Below are 15,518 nucleotides of genomic sequence, written 5' to 3'. Positions count from 1 at the left end.
TAGAGTATGCTATACAGAGCATGCATGTACATTGACTGTTATTCTACTAATTGACATTTAGGTTGTTTTCAAAATTTTACTGTTAAAAATAATGCTGAAAATACTATGTTTATACCTTTTAGGCACACATGCAAGTATTTCTCTAAAAATATATATAGCTATAGCTATTTTAGAGGTGTCCAACCTAGATAGGGGGCAAACATTTTAATTTTTACTAGCTACAAGCCTATTGGTCTCCCAAAAGAGATTAAATGAATGAAAGTGTAAGTACACTCAATGATTTAAATTGGATAAGTTCTGAAAGCAGAATTCCTTTTATCAAAGACATTTTCCCCACCTTGGCACTGTTGACATTTGGGGCTGCGTAGTTTTCTGTGGGGGCTGTCCTATATTATAGCAACCCTAGTCTCTACCCACCAGATTACAGTAGCATTCCTTAGGCAAAAATATTCCCAGACATTGCCAAATGTCCCCATTGAAAACCATTTATTAAAAGAACTAATTCTGTGGCCAAACAACTACACATGGGAGCGGCATTTAGCCTAGAGGTTAAGAAGCTCGTATCTCACACTGAATTCCTGGGTTCAGTCCACGGCTTGGGTTCCTAACTCCAACTTCTTGCTAATGCAGACCCTGGGAAGCAGTGGTGATGGTTTAAGTAACGGGGTTCCTGCCACCCAAATGAGAGACCTGGATTGATAGCCCCACTCCTGGCTTTGGCTCTGGCTGTTGTAGGCATCTGGGGAGGGAACGAGTGAATAGGAGCACCTCTCCCACTGAAATAAAGAATATATTTTTTAAAAAAAGGATAACCATGTATATAGACCCAATGGGGCTCCAGGGTTGAACAGATATGGGTAGAAGAGGAGGAGGAAACCAGGATGGTTCCAAAGAGTCTGGCTGGGGCAGCACGAGGAGGAAGAGGTTTGTGCCACTGACTCAGCTGGGGACACACGGACGGCTTTTCCTGCACATGAGACAGGAGGGAGCTGATCTGTAGCTGGTGAATGAGAGCGGTCAGGTGAGCGTTCCGACCAAATACTGCAAACATTCCCAATGAGCCAGTTAAACATGGGAAGTCAAGTTATTCTAAAAAATTGAATTTTAAAATCAGATTTTCTGAGCAGGAACATTTCTAAATTTAGGAGGAGTTAAAAAAATAAATCAAAAGAAAAGCAATGGACTCTAAATCATAAAACTTTCATTATACTCTTCAAAAATTACAAAAGAAAAATCCAAAACAACAGATCAAGGGGTAAATAACTAACAAAATGACAGGCCAAGAGATCTCTTTATTATAAAACTCATACATATTGATAAAAACATATTCAGACCCTAATAAATAAAATATGAAGAGATAACTCACAAAAGAAGGATAGGTTAACACACACATGGAAACATTCAGATTTGCTAGTTATTAGAGAAATAGTTTTTAAAAAAACTGATGTGTTTTTGCTTATTAAATTAGCCAAATTAATTAAGGGAAAGTAACTAATGCTGACAAGAGTCCGTGAACACGCTACTCTCAAAAAATTACTGATGGCAGTAGCAGCAAGTAGATGGGCGTTTTGGAAGACAACACTGGATGCAATTCGGTGCTATTAATTTGCTGCTACCTCTGGGCTCCCAGAAGTGTGATTATTGTCTGCTGTGAGGAAAGACTCTCCCTAGCAGAGAAGGCTGAGCCCATAAAGATGTGCTTCATAGAATCGCTCGGGAGACAGGAAAACCATCATGGATCTGAATATGCATACACAGGGCAACAGGTCGATTACGGTGCACTGCCTACATGTATGCAAATATTAAAGCTGAGATTTTACTCATTCCAGTGTGGTATCTCGGGTTGGATCTTGGAGCAATGAAAGGACATTGGTGATCAACCTAGTAAGAGCTCCATGAAGTCTGAGAGTTAGGTGGCATCAGTGTACTAACACTAGGTGGTACTATTACTAGTCCACGTATTAGACGTGGCATCTACCCTGGATTGTATGGTGCTAACCTGGGGAGAAACTGGGTGAATAGTGTATTGGACTTCTCTCTACTACTTTTGCAGCTCTTCTATAAATCTACATTTATTTTCAAATTAGAAAAGATTATTCTAAAAGGCAAAACTGGCATCACATTGTAGCCAAACTGTAATGCAATGTTTATAAGCAAAGAGTATATTCAGTGGCCACCATTACTATTATTGCAGTCACATAACACATTCATTTGGAAAGTAAACCGAAGGTAAGAAGAAAAGGCTAATTTCTACATCAGCATAGCTGAAATAAAAGGTATTTTTCTACCCTGTTTTCTTGTATTTGGCAAGTTTTGCAGACTGTTAGTTTTTCACAATTTTAAAAAAATTACTTTTAAAAGTATTTTTGTATCCAAAGACCAAAAGTTGCATAATTGTGGGTGTAACCATGCTCCCTGATTCTAAAGGAATTCCACAAAACAAAGCCTTGGGAGTTTACACTGGCCAGGTTAGAGCAGTGCTCTCTCTGGTTCACAGTCTGTTTCTTTCCACTTAGCTGTGAGGCCAAAACACTGCAATTCATAAAGCAGACCATTGGCTCTGAACAACAAAAGGCGACATATCTGCATCCAGTGACTTAGTGGCAGCACAGGCCAACCAGCCCCCAGCCCCAGGTGCCCAGGAAGGAGGCGAGTGGCACTGAGAACAGCGTTGCCCAGAGCCGCCCACCGAGCTCCTGTGCGTTGTCAGGGTCGAGGACATAGGCTAGGTCCCCTTTGTCGGCCGCTCAGAATTAAAGATGTGCCGCTCTTGGTGCCCTGGGTTCTCTTGGAGAGCCTGAGTCTCAAGAGCATCTCACAGTGTTGTCCCTCACCACGGAGCCTCACGGAGGCTGGGTCCTGGGAGACGGCTCAGGCCAAGCCCCGCGTGCAGGGTCCTGACTCCCGTACACAGGAGGATTCTGAGCAGAGCTGGCCAGAAGCCCAGGGCTGCCAGCAGGATACCTTATGCTCTCCCTGCCCCCACAGGCTGATTTGAAGATGGCTTGCTCTTTCTCTGAATAGCTAACATCTACATAATACTACAAGTGGTGGTTTTAATTTATTTACCCATCTTAAAAAGGAAAATAGAAAACAGAAAAAAACTCCATGTTTTTACCTTCCTATTTTTTTTAACAATGCACTCTTTTGAGATAGGTTTTTTTTTTGTTATTGTTTAAGATTTATTTGTTTGAAAGTCAGAGTTACAGAGAGAGGGTTTAGTCCTCAGATGGCCAAAATGGTCAGCATTGGACCAGGCTGAAGCCAGAAGCCAGGAGCTTCATCCTGGTTTCCCACGTGGGTGCAGGGGCCCAAGTATGTGGGCCATCTTCCATTGCTTTCCCAGGTGCATTAGCAGGGAGCTGGATTGGAAGTGGAGCAGCCCGGACACAAATCAGTACCCATAAGGGATGCTGGCATCATGAGTGGTGGCTTCACCCACTATACCACAATGCTATCCCTCCCTTCTTTCTATCTATGCACTTATTTTTATTAGAAATGACCCAATTGCCTACCAGTAAAGAGCTAAACTGCGGTTTATCCATGCAACATACCCGAATCTCTACTGCTTGAACATTTGTATCCTGAGAGTGGGAGAGAGAGATGGAGTGGGAGAGGGAGAGGGAGAGAAGGAGACAGGGAGAGAGGGAGGGGGAGAGAGAGGGAGATTCAAGATACAGAGAACTTTGTAAATTTTAAAACAATTTTCAAACATGAGACAGCGTGTGGTGTTCCTCTCACTGTTGGCCTAGAAATCATCCATCTTAGGTTTCTAAATCTGTTGCCACTTGTCTATATGTATTTTGGTTTCCAAATTTTATTGATCCTATCTTCCTTTTTAAAAAAAATTTTTTTAATCTATTTTCATTTCATTTGAAAGGCAGAGAGACAGAAATCTATCATCTGGTTCACTCCCCTTTGTCTACAACAGGCAGGGCTGGGCCAGGCCAAAGCCAGGAGCCCAGAACTCCACTGGGGTCTCCCACATGGGGCACAGGGACCCAAGTACTTGAGCCATCACCTGCTGCCTCCCAGGGTGCACATCCAAGCTGGACTGGAGGCAGAACAGCCAGCACTTGAGCCAGGCGCGCCTCACAGTGAGCAGAGGTCCCACACGATGATGACTTAACTGCTGCTCCAAATGCCCACCCCATCGCTGTCACCTGCTGGTTCTCTTGCTGGCTGGTGAACATTCCCCACCCCCCCAACCCTCACTGACAAGGAATTTAGCGGGGACTGAAAGGACTGGTCACACATCTGTCCATGCAGTCCACCCTGTCCCCAGACGGCAGCTGATCCACATGACAATAGGGGACAGAAGGAGGCATTATTCCCACTTTACAGATGAAGAAACTGATCTCTAGAGTCTGCAACAGTGGTGCAGAAGGAGGCAGAGACAGTGAGGAACAAGGTAGAGAGGTGCTTCTTCCCAACACCCTGACACCAGTGTTTTTTGTGATTCAGCCTGGCTTCCCCTGTCAGCTCCCACGACACCCCCCCCCCTCTCTGCAGCTGCCACCACATCCACGCTGTGGCTCCCCAAATCTGTTTCTCTAGCCCAGCCCTCTCCCCCCGAGGGGCAGGCCTATATGCCCAATAGCAAGGTGGGCCAGGTGTAAGGTGAGCGCTCCTATGGCACAGGTGAGAACTGAATGCATCATCTGTCTGGCCAACCTGAGCCCCTCCAGGAATCCAATAAAGAGCATTACAGGCCATCCTGACTTCTAGATGCCATAAGTCACCCTCAGCCTTTACTGGTCACACCCTCTCCACCCCCTGCTCTTCGTAGACACCTCAGACCCCGCCTTCACCCAGTGCTGGGGCAGCATCGCTAACCACTCAGAGCTGGCCGTGCAGGGGGCCCACCTGCCAAGCCTTCCACGGCCTCTGCTCGAAAACCTATGTCAAGACATGAAGCTTTTCTTTCTGTAAAGCTGTTAAATGCAACATGAGGGTCAAGGCCATAGGTCTGGGGTCTCCAAATCTCACGTGTGGGAGGGGTGTATGAAGAGGGTTGAGGGTAGTACCAGGGCTCCTCATCAGCACTTGCCAACGGCACGCTTGACCGTGGCATTTTCTCTGTATATCTGTCTGCAATGTGCCAGCTGGGGCCATCTGAAGCTGTGTTTGCAGAGGAGCCTGTTGTTTACATACAGATTGCGTCATGACTGGGCCCCGTCTGGAGGGAGCAGGCTGCAGGCAGGAGAGGCGCCAGCCTTGGGCTAGCGATGAATTCCAAGCCGGGATGGGTGATGGGCCTGGGAAGCCCAGAGACTTCCTCAAGGAAAGCCCCACGCGTGACCTGGAATCAGCTTCAGAGACACGGAGACACTGAGACACTGGGCTGCGGTCCCAGCTGGGACAAGCAGATCAAAGTCCTTCTCCAAGTGGCTTCCAACCGTCAGAGTGAGCTAAGGGGGAATGCACCCCAACCAGACTCCCTTCTGCAACCTGTGAGTCATCAGGAGAAAGTCAGATCTCAGCATGGGACAAACAACAACAACAACAAAAACCCACCACGCTGCACTCTCCCAAACTCTCAATGAAGCAAAAAGATCTGAAGTCTCCTGGGATCATACAAGAAACAAACCAGTGCTTCCTCACCGTCAGCAAAAATTCAAGTACTAGATCACTGACATGGGGGACAAAGAACTGTAAGCAGCTAAATACAAAAGCAACACATTCCCTAACAAAGGTTACCAATAACCGAATATGCTATGCCACAGAACACTGATTTTGAAGAAATGTCCCCTGTATTATGCCCACTCTGAAGATGTGCTCTTCGAAGCCAAAAGCCGCATTTCTCAAGAGGTAACTAAATAAAAATGTGTTTCTTTGCCACAAGGGAGCTGTATTCTTGAGGTTTCTTCTTTGAGGGCTTTCCAAACTGTATTAGGGTATTTTTTTTTTTTTGCATTAGAAATTCTTGAATAATTAGGTCAGTCTCTTATGGTAATTTTATTTCACAACTACTTCAACTTCCCAAGCAACATTCATCTCTGATTCAATTAGTTTTGTAATTCAATTCATAAAAACACTTCAAAATGCAAACAAAAATATTGTCTGTGACAGAAATATATTGCTAGCTTTTTAGTGATTGGATTTTCATGGACCCAGGTTATAGTCACTGATGCAATGGAGGGTGCTAAAAGTAACTAAGACTCATCAGAAAACAAAAACCCTATCTCCATCTTTCTGAAGCTTGCTCCGACTATTATTCTTTCAATAGCACCACGGATATGTAATTAAAGAGAAAATTAACCCACTAGCTCCATTTCTGAGATAGGTCTTCAAGGCCTTATGAGATGGACCATGTTCGTTCCAGTTACCCGAGATGAAATGTGCTACCCTGAAGGGCAGCAGGAAATGCTTCCCAGAGCTCTGCCAGCATTTCTTGTGGGTCAGTTACCATTCACACCACAACAAAGCTGCCCCTTTGAAATCTCCCTTTCCAGAACATAACTCCATAATGGAATCCAGCATTCCAGAAAATCCACTATGCCAGAATGTGGAGCTAGAAAGCAAGGCATCATTCCTTAGTGGGATTCCAGAACATGACTTACCCTTACACCATAGGATTCTAGAGTAGTTTATCATTCCAGAGTGTAAATTCTAGAATGAAAGCCACCATCCCAGAGCATCATCTGTGTCTCAAGGGCGTCATTCCAGAGAGGAGGCCACTCTTCTGGATTGCCTCAGTCATCTCACTTCCTAATCAATAGGCAGCAGTAGGAAATCCCTAAATTCAGGTCCCTCCAGCTCTGCCAGCCTATGATTCTCTCCCTAAACACCACACAGGTGAGTATCTGAAGACTACTGAGGACGAAGACAGAAGCGAGTCCCCCAGAACCATCCACCGGGGCAGCACTTCTTTAGAACCAGGCAGATGGATGCTGATTGAAGAGGTCTAGTTTGGATCCTGCCCCAGGCAACCCTCAGGAGTGTAGGCTGAGAGGGTGCACCTCTGGGGCGTGCTCCACTCACTTATACATCACTGCTTTACTCGAGGCAGGGGAGGGGCGGGGGAGGTCTACTCAAGACCCCAGAATTCCCTGCTGCCCATTAGACTCCCTGCCCAGACAGGCCAGCCTGTTTGCTGGTCCTCAGTGGCTTCATCCCCAGGTTGACTGTGTAGCTACTTGTGTGTGCCCCTGGGTGAGAGAGTGGCCAGTGGGTTGCTGCTATTGGCCAAGGACAAGCAGCGGACAGAGCCAGGACTTCAGGCTACGGCATTGTACCTGTAGGTGACAGCATCCTTCGTGGAAGGGGAAGGCAACTTGCTGGCCCAACTATCAGAGGCCAATTTCCAGGCCCAGCTCTACCTCCTAATTCCAGTGTAGAAAAATTTAAAGCAAAAACCAGCTATTACGTGGCTACTTAATGTGGGAGCCTGTTGTATGATCTGCTTTCACTGACTCCAGCTGGCTTCTCACCACATCACCCAAGAAAACAAGCAGGGAGGCTGTAAATCTTCACTCATAGACCTCCTGTCGCACCACACACACACACACACACACACGTAGAACACGCATGCTCTTTTACCCTGCTATGAGGAAATCAACTTACTGAAGACCACTCAACAATGCTGAGAGGACAAAGCATAGACTATGAAACTTGATGCAGGCATCTGAACACGAATATCATGTAGAAATGTCTTACAAATTTTACTTATTACTTATTTTCATCTTATTCGATTGAGATAGAGATTTTTCAAATGCTGGTTTACTCTCCAAATGTGCACAACAGCTGAGGCTGGGCCAGCCGAAGCCAGGAGCTAGGAATGCAAGCCAGGTCTCCCACGTGGGTGGCAGGAGTCCAAGTACTTGAGCCATCACCTGGCGCATTAGCGGGAAGCTAGAATAGCAAGAAGAGCCAGAACTCGAACCCAGACATTCCAATATGGCGTGCTGGTGTCTGGAGCAGTGTCTCTACTGCTGCCAGATGCCCTACCCTACAGCACAGAAACTTCAACGCTGGGAGGGAACTTCAAATCCTTCCAAGCCAGTGGCTCTCAAACTGCCATCAGAATCCCCTGGAAGACTTGCAGGTCAGATTGCTGGGCCCCACCCTGAGTTTCTGTAGTGAGTCAGGAATGGGGCCCAAGGATCTGCATTTCTAGTAGCTTCTCAGGAAATGCTGATATTGCTCATTTCTGAACCACATGTCGAGTCTAACCTCTGGTTTTAATCTTGGGGAAACTACAGCTCAGAGAATCTGAGTGTGTGAAGACACAGTAGTTAGGGAATAACTGAAATTAAAAACTTCAATTGATTGAGTCCCCAGCTAGGTACATCCTATCTGGCAGCACCGAGGGATTTCCACCACCAAATTGCACAAAGCTGTCTCCAGGCTTAACTTTTCCCTGGCCCTCTTCCCCAGCTGTCCAGTGATTCCCAGCTCTATTTGTTGCTTTACCATGGATCACATTCTTCCCAGTGGACATCTCAGTAACAGAAGTTCTCAACTGGGGAAGATGTCCCTATGGAGGATTTCAGTCTCTCCAGGTCTGCATTAATGACATTGTTGCATGACATTTGATGAAGGTCCCCAAGGGGGCTGAGGTGCACCTGCTCCTGACTGAGCTCCACTGTGAGTCCCAGTCTTCCAAGTGGCCTCATCCATTTCTACAGTGTCGTGAGGCATCTGCCAACTGTCTTTTCAGATATGCTTGGCATATCTAATGGCTCATGTTGGCTCACAAACAGCCTTATTCCATGTTGTGTTGCTATAATGAAATACATGAGACTGGATGCTTTATAAAGGAAATATATTTATTTGGCTTATGATGCTGGTAGCTGGGAATTCCAAACAGCATGGCACTGGGATCTGGTGAGGAACCCCTGGCTTCACCACAAGTGTCAGATAGCATCACATGGCCATAGCATGCATGAGGGAGAGGGAGAAGAAGAGGGAGCGAGAAATAGAGTGCACATGGCAAAAGAAAGCAGGAGGGGCAAAGTGGGCAGGCTCACTCTTCTACAACAACACACCCAAAGACACTGGATCCAGCCCTGTGAGATGAACCTGCTCTATGGGACCATTGTTAACCCTCTCACAAGGCTGGTCATGACCTAACCACCACCACCAGGTTCCACTTCTTTTAAAAGTCCTACCACTTTTCCATGCCAATAAATTGGATATCAAGCTTCAACATCAGTTTTGATGGGAACAAACCACATACAAATAATAGAACATCCCAAATACCAAGTGTTCCAGAACACATTCTCTGCTCCCTTCAAATCACCTCCTCCTCCCTTGTCCCCAGCAGCCCAGGAACTGTGGAGCATTATTAACTCCTTCCTCTGTTTCATTCTATATTAGACTCTCCATGCTGCCCCAAAGAGCCCATAGAATGTAAGTTCCATGAGGCCAGGGACTGTTGTGCTCTCCATTTATCCTTGGTACCTACAATAGTCTGTGGCACACATGCATTCCATAAAGAGTTGTTGCTAAATGGACTAAATGACTGGAAAAATCCCTGTTCTTCTAGCTCTACTCCCATAACCTTATCCATCCTTCTGTCAATCAGTGTTGACAATCCCTCAAGTAGCAAAAACCTGAATTTGCTCTGCCAGGTGTGTGTGACATCACAGAGACCATTAGGAAAAATAAATCATGGGTAAGTGAAGGTCATCTGTCCACCACCAGACCTCTGTCTTGGTTGGGACCAGAGGTCATTTGCTCCAGGCTCAAGACCTCTTGAACCAGGCGCAGGTTCTAGTCATTCCTGCTCTGGGTTCCATGAACCCCTGACCACCCAGTGTGCGGGGGGCAAGTCTCTTTCCTGTGGTCTCCTGCACTCATGTCTGAATATGTACTACCCCTCCGCCTTTCAATAAATCCTGCTTTTCTGTTCACCTCTACCAAAGCCTCCTGGCTGGAGTCTTAAATGTGGGAAGACAAGAAGCTGGGTGAAGTCTAGCCAGGAGCTCTCCAAGCTCAGCCAGGACTCTTGATCTTCACAACACTTCCTCTTGTCATCATAACCCTCTTTCCAGAACACTCCCAAGCCTTGGAAGTGGAGAACACAAAGCTGGTAACTCTGGCATGTCCAGCTCAGCCACTGACTTCGGGGAGAGCGGCTTTATCCTTTCTCCTATTCTCAGGATCAGGTGCCTGTCCTGTTTCCTCTTGCCAATGCTGGCTTCCAGACACACCTGGCAGCACATCTGGTGAGGGGGTGTCTGGTCTACACTGCCTTAGCAGGCTGCTTTCCCTTTTCCCCTTGTGCTGGACCAGAATCCGGCCTCTTCAGTGTTCATGATGGCAGCAAGAAACACTGCAAAGCCTTCACTCACCTCTGGCTCCTTCCTGGTGAAGCCATGGAGGTAGACAGAATAAGAGCTTAATAGTTAATAAGCTACACGAGGCTGTGAATAATCGGAAAAGGCTTAAAATTTCCTGCCTTGCATGAAATAGAGATCAGTACTCCTTTAAAACTAGAAAAGAAACTGACCATCCTCCTTTGCCCCAAAAGCCAGGAGCTTTGAAGATGATAGGTTCATAGTGCTGTCACAGACATTTGCTAAGGATGACAATAAAATAACTAATTTATTGGCTACCATCTCTAAGCCTGGTATTCTGGGCATTTCACAAAGAGAGTCTTCCACCTCCAAGCTCATAAGACACATTAAAGCAAATAGGAAAAGGACCTCCCTCCCCGCCCCCATTCTGGCCAACAGACCCTCAAGTCAGGCATAAGGTGGAGTGAGCAGATGTAGCTTCCTCCAGACCTCTCACTTCCATCCATACACTCCTCCCAGTCTACTCCCTGGTGCAAAGTTTTGGTCTCAGCAACCCATGGTTGAACAAGGGGACACCGGGCTGGATCACAGATTGCTGCCCTCTCAGCTACACACAGCACTGTGTTGTCCTTTTTAACGTTTTCAACTCATCTGCAAGCTAAGTGTTGTCATATGCATTTTCAAACAAGGAGACTGAGGACACAGTTTTGGACATGCTCAAGGTCAAAAAAGTAGGGAAGTCAGGATGTGACCACAGGTCTCTCTGACCCCAAGATCGAAGCTTGCAGTTGCTTCCAGGATCACAGGGCAGAACAAGCACTGGCAGGCTACAGGGAACACACAGACAGACTCTGGGGAGCAGTGGATGGCAGCAACTTTTCAACTGCATTTCTGCTCATTGTGCCCTTGGACCAATGCAGCAGGTCTGTGCCTGTCTTCCACCCGTTCTCATGCAGATCTTCAAAAGTGACATCAGAAAACTGAAAACCTTGGGGTCCTGGGGAGCAAACCCAAGGAGACAAACTAGGAGAACGGCTGAAGTGAACTTCCTGTGTCAAGGGCATGCAAGGGGTGGTGAGGGACGTGTTAGGAGAACGTGGACTTTGGAAGGCAGCAAAATCTGATGGAATTGAGTCTGCAATGTGAAAGGGAAGCCGAAGCTTTAACAAAAATAGCTAAAATCACCAAGCTTTGGAAATGAAGAACAGCAAGAACTAAAACGTATTGGTCATTTATCATACGTTGGCTACAGTTCAAGGGGCTTTGGCTGTATTGATCCACTGTCCCCCAACAACACTCTATGAGGCGGGGCCTGGGACTCTGCTCTTTTAGGGATGAGGAATCTGAGAAAGTAGCTATTCCAAGGTGATCACAACAACACAGGAACTGCTACAACTCCAGAGCCTTGGGGAGTCAGGCATGGTGCTCAGAGCTGGAGTCTGATGAGAAATGGTCATAGGGACAGGAGTTAGCCAGGAAGATGCAGGCTCAGAGAGAGGGGGAAGGCTACACGTCAGAAAGCCAAGAGAGCTCTTGCAGTTGCTCTGAGACCTGATAGGGATGTTCAGGCCAACTGTCACCAACCAGCCAAGGAACAGGTGTTCCCCACCTATTAGTAGGCTGTGCTAGTACTAAAAATAACAACAACTGCTTTAAGGACAGTGTACTGTGCTTAGATACTTTATGTATTTTAGATGAGTTTATCTAATCGTCAGAAGAACCTCATTTTACAGATGTGAAACTGAGTTTAAAGGGGACTAAATAACTTGGCTCCCCATGTACCTTTTGGGCAGCAGCCAGGACTCTAGAAAACAGCCTCTCAAACACCACGCTCCGTAATACTCCCTCTTGTTGGCAAGGACACAAAGTTCCCCTAATCTGCTTTTCATTTCAGATAATCTGTGTCAGGTCTGCCCCGTCGAGAGCAGAAAGGTCTTATGATTAATTGAGAAAGTATAGCAGGAACATTTCCTACATAAAACTTGAAACACAGTGCACTTAGCATGCTTTTGCAGAATGAACAGCGTACAGCTTGGGAAGGGACAGAAGTACCACAAACATGGACTGTGCCCACTCGCATTTATGATCTTAATGAAGAAAAGAGAGAAGTGTAATGGAACAGTAAGATCTAAAGAGTTGTCTGTTTCCTGGCACAAGCAAAGCATGTCACTGGTAGGACAGAAGAGGGGAACCATCAAGCCTAGCATCACCAGGGACTATAAAACCTAAGTTAGAAAATCAGTACGCAGGAAATGAGATTTGAGATATGCAAAGTTACCTTAAAGGGATGTCCTTGAATGAAGTACAAAGCTAAATCATCCCCTGTGCACCCGACCTCTCCATGGTGTCCTGGCTGGCACCTATTTGATGATGGAGTGCTCCTGTTACACCAACTGTTAGATATTTTGACTAGTCTCTGCTATCAGTCAGGACAAGCTGAGTTGTGCTATCATCACACTGATCCTAAAACACAGTGGCTTACCACAGCGGTTTACTTATCATAGATTCTACAAATACCAACAGTCGGCTGTCTCCTTAACACAGTGGGATCACACTAATGAAGCCCTCGCCATCTGGAGCCTGATGAAATACAGGCTCGCTCCTTAGGCTACACTTACCATTCAGTAGACCTAGTCAGATGGCCTCACCTAAATTCAAAAGGTGTCCTGTGGGTGGGTGGGTGGGTGGGTAGTGAGGTTTCAAGTGGAACACAGGAAAATCAACAGAGAGGCAAATACTGGTGGTGCCCTGTCTCAGATACCCAATGTCTGGGACAACCTCCAGGGACACATTCACATCTCTGAGTGTCTCTTCAACTAAGAGCAATCACTCCATGACCACCCAGTGCTCAGCAATGGGCCAGAAGAACAAAACCATCAGACACTCACAACAACACATTGCCTATAACCTCGCATATTCACATACTTGTTCTGGCTCTGCTGGGCTGTCTCTTGAAATAGTGGACTTAAAATACCCTTCACCTATAATTAAAACACCATGGTATTGGCATAAGAATGGACAGGCAGATCAATAAAACAGAACAGATAGCCTGAGAATGCATAAAAACTTAATTTATGATAAGAAAGGCGTCTTAGATCAATGGGGAATGGAAGAATTATTCAAAGGATGACATTAGGACAGTTGGTTAGCAAATTAGAAGAGAAAATCAATTTTTAGCCTTAATTCATACTACACACCAACATAACTTTAACTCCAGATGGATTAAAGAATTAGAGAAATAGACATTTGTAAAGCCATAAAGCAAGATGATTCTCTCCATTCATCCTATCCACCCTAGCGTAATTACTTTTAAGTTTTCTTTAATAGGAGAACTCAGACACAAAAAAGATTATACCACAATTTCTAAAAACCATTTCTTCCAATCAAAACATCAACCAAAGTTAAAATACAGCCTGGGGACAAATATTTGTCGACAGACAAAAGATTAATATCATTTACCGTATAAAGAGCTCATTCAAAATACAACATCAATATTTTATGGTCCACAGAGAAAATGGACAAGGGGCATAAATACACACATTACGAGAGAAGATAAAATTCTAAATTTCACAGGAAAAAAAAAGCCCAAACACAAGAGTAATTAAAGAAATACAACTTATTACAACCCTGAGGACCACAGCTTACCTACAAATTAAAATGAGTTTTTAAAAATGATGAAACCCAGTTTTATAGTGGGAATATTTGTATGATTTTTTTCAAGTTCTATTTAATTCTTTATTTGAAAGGCAGAGTGATAGAGACAGAGTGAGAGACAGCGATATCTAGATGGCCACCACAGTCAGGGCTGGGACAGGCTGAGGCCAAAAAGTAGGAATTCCATTTAGGTCTCCCACATGACTGGCACGGATTCTAGTACTTGACCCTTCATCCACTACTTCCCAAATGCATTAGTAGGCTGCTGGATCAGAGCAGAGCAGCCAGAATTAGAACCAGCACTCTAATATGGGATACAGGCATCCTAAATGGTAGCTTCACCCACTGCACCATAAAATGCACCCCTTTGCACACATTTTGATTGGTGGTTTTACTTAGCATAAATCTTTCAGAAAGTAACTGGGCAATGTAGGGTAACTCTTAAAGGCATATCAATATGCTCAAGTATTTGCTATGCTTCACAATCCATCCTAAGGAAACAGTTGCAGATATGGAAAATGAAGTTTCATGCATGAGCATGTTCATCTCAAACACCTAAATTTATAAAATTTATAGCACACTGAAATGATCGTTATTATATATAAAAACAAGACAGTCTATGAAATGAGTGCCCATACAGTAAAAATTATACAGAGCAAAGTCCTGAGAAAAGTCAGCAAAAGCCTCATTGTGGTTGGCTCAAAGCAATGAATTTTTTTCTTTCTACTTTTCCTCTAAAGGGCATATATCACTTTTATGACAGAAAAAACAGGCATCTTAATATCTGACAGTAATAACTGAGTGTTGAGGGTGTTGGACACCAAAACCAAGACACAAGCACCTACAACAAAAGGCAGAGGAATCAGATCCCATGTGTCAGAGGCCAGAAACATTCCAAATGATTCCACAGATACCTGGGTAATATGTCATTATCATTCCTATTTTGAAGATAAGAACTTGAGGCACAGAGACACTGAGCGACTCCTCCAAAGTCACACAGCTGGCATGGGTTGGAGCCAGGATTTGAACCAAAGTGAGCATTTGTAACCACATGATAAAGAGACAATTGCACTGAATCATCGTGACAAACCTACCAATAACCCATTATTATCACATCTGGTAGATGAGAAAACCGAGGCTTTGAGTCTTTACGTGTCTGTGAGTACAGGCTGGTGAGAGTGGAGCTTGTAAGTGGACCCAGACATTCTGACTCTGAATCCCCTGCCCCAGTCTGAGCCACTGGATGAAACGGGCTCCTTAAATGGACAGTACACACAGGTTCTCACTCTTCTCATTTTCCCTCTGTGCCCCCTTTTCTTACATTGAGAACCTGGACTCTCAGTTGCTCCATTTTTCAGTTGCTCAAACAGCTTTTGTATCCATTCTGTCCTTTGTTTCTCTGCCTGCTTTGCAGTTTTTCGCAGCATTAGCGATTCCAAGATTGCCAACACTGCTGTGTGTACTTTGATACAAACCTTGGTAGGGAGAGGACCATAAGTACTTTCCAACATTCGGTAGATAACTCTACTTCCATTCTTGCTACATTACTGCCCAAAACAGAAAAACACAAAAAATCAAAAGAAAAAAGAGTTGTCTATCAATGAACTCTGACTAGACAAG

The 15,518-nt window shown here is 45.1% G+C and overlaps 1 protein-coding gene across 2 annotated transcripts in view; it reads right to left on the bottom strand.

Annotated features, from left to right (window-relative positions):
* EGFLAM (EGF like, fibronectin type III and laminin G domains) overlaps nt 1-15,518 on the bottom strand; it is a 179,527-nt gene that overhangs the window by 121,117 nt on the left and 42,892 nt on the right. The gene's annotated exons all lie outside the window — the stretch shown is intronic.

The sequence above is a fragment of the Lepus europaeus genome, chromosome 15 (genome assembly GCF_033115175.1).
Source record: "Lepus europaeus isolate LE1 chromosome 15, mLepTim1.pri, whole genome shotgun sequence".
Taxonomy (NCBI): Eukaryota; Metazoa; Chordata; class Mammalia; order Lagomorpha; family Leporidae; genus Lepus; species Lepus europaeus.
This window is presented reverse-complemented; position numbering and strand designations above follow the sequence as displayed.